At 39.4% G+C, this 1,039-nt stretch overlaps 1 protein-coding gene across 2 annotated transcripts in view; it reads left to right on the top strand.

Annotated features, from left to right (window-relative positions):
• LOC107672964 (calsyntenin-3-like) overlaps nt 1-1,039 on the top strand; it is a 19,723-nt gene that overhangs the window by 4,370 nt on the left and 14,314 nt on the right. The gene's annotated exons all lie outside the window — the stretch shown is intronic.

Here is a 1,039-nt window from a genome sequence, read left to right on the forward strand (position 1 = left end):
TACACTCTAAAAAATGCTGGGTTAAATATAACCCAGCGCTGGGTTAAAAAGGGAGAAACCCAGCTATTGGGTTGTTTTGACCCAACTGCTGGGTCAAAACAACCCAATAGCTGGGTTTCTCCCTTTTTAACCCAGCGCTGGGTTATATTTAACCCAGCATTTTTTAGAGTGTATGAAGCATGACAAACTTGAAACCATGTATGGGGAAATCTTTCGCCCTCACGTGAAATTCCCATTTGCATGGATTCCTATTGAAATGCTAGAATTTTGCCAGTGAAAATTCGCCAAACAACTGCGTCTTGGTCGGTAAATATAACCCTTTACACTTCAAGTGTGAAAAGGAACTAAAGGACTAATTGTGGATTTAATAGTAGGGTATTTCCAGTTTTCACCTTTATGCATTGCAGTCATGCTGTGTTGTGTTCAGGATTATTGTCTATGATCAGTGGTGTATGAAGCACAGCTCACACAGAAATCACTTTCATACAAAGCAGCTTTCTGTTGGTTAACGCAGTGAATCACGTGACCAACTTGAAACCACTGTGAAATCTGCTCTCTGAAATTTTTCACCCTGATGCTAAATTCTAAATTCCTGATTGCATGGATTCCTATTGAAATGACTGGTGAAAATTCGCTGAACAGTGATAAATGTGACCTTTAGTCAGTAAATATAGTAAATATAACCTCTTATGCCTCAAGTGTGAAAAGGAAAAACTAATTATGCATTTAATATTACTAGTGTATTTCCAACTGACAGGGTCTAGTCAAGGGTTTGGTGTAAGGGTTATTTTGAAGGGGAGGGGGCAGCTTTGGAGCTTCTAGCAGCTAGTTTAGTACTACGGTAATTACATGTTATGTTTACACAAATTACACAGGGATTACGGCAGACAGACCTCCCCCTCTGCAGGCTGAGCTTACATTCACAGTGCCGTGTCATGTGTGACAGCATTTCCTGAACGCAGAAAAGTGTTTACTTCCAGAAGAGCACTCAGCAGCCCTTTTCACATCATTTCACATATATATATATATATATATATAT

Source organism: Sinocyclocheilus anshuiensis, unplaced genomic scaffold (genome assembly GCF_001515605.1).
Source record: "Sinocyclocheilus anshuiensis isolate Anshui unplaced genomic scaffold, SAMN03320099.WGS_v1.1 scaffold248, whole genome shotgun sequence".
NCBI classification, from domain to species: domain Eukaryota; kingdom Metazoa; phylum Chordata; class Actinopteri; order Cypriniformes; family Cyprinidae; genus Sinocyclocheilus; species Sinocyclocheilus anshuiensis.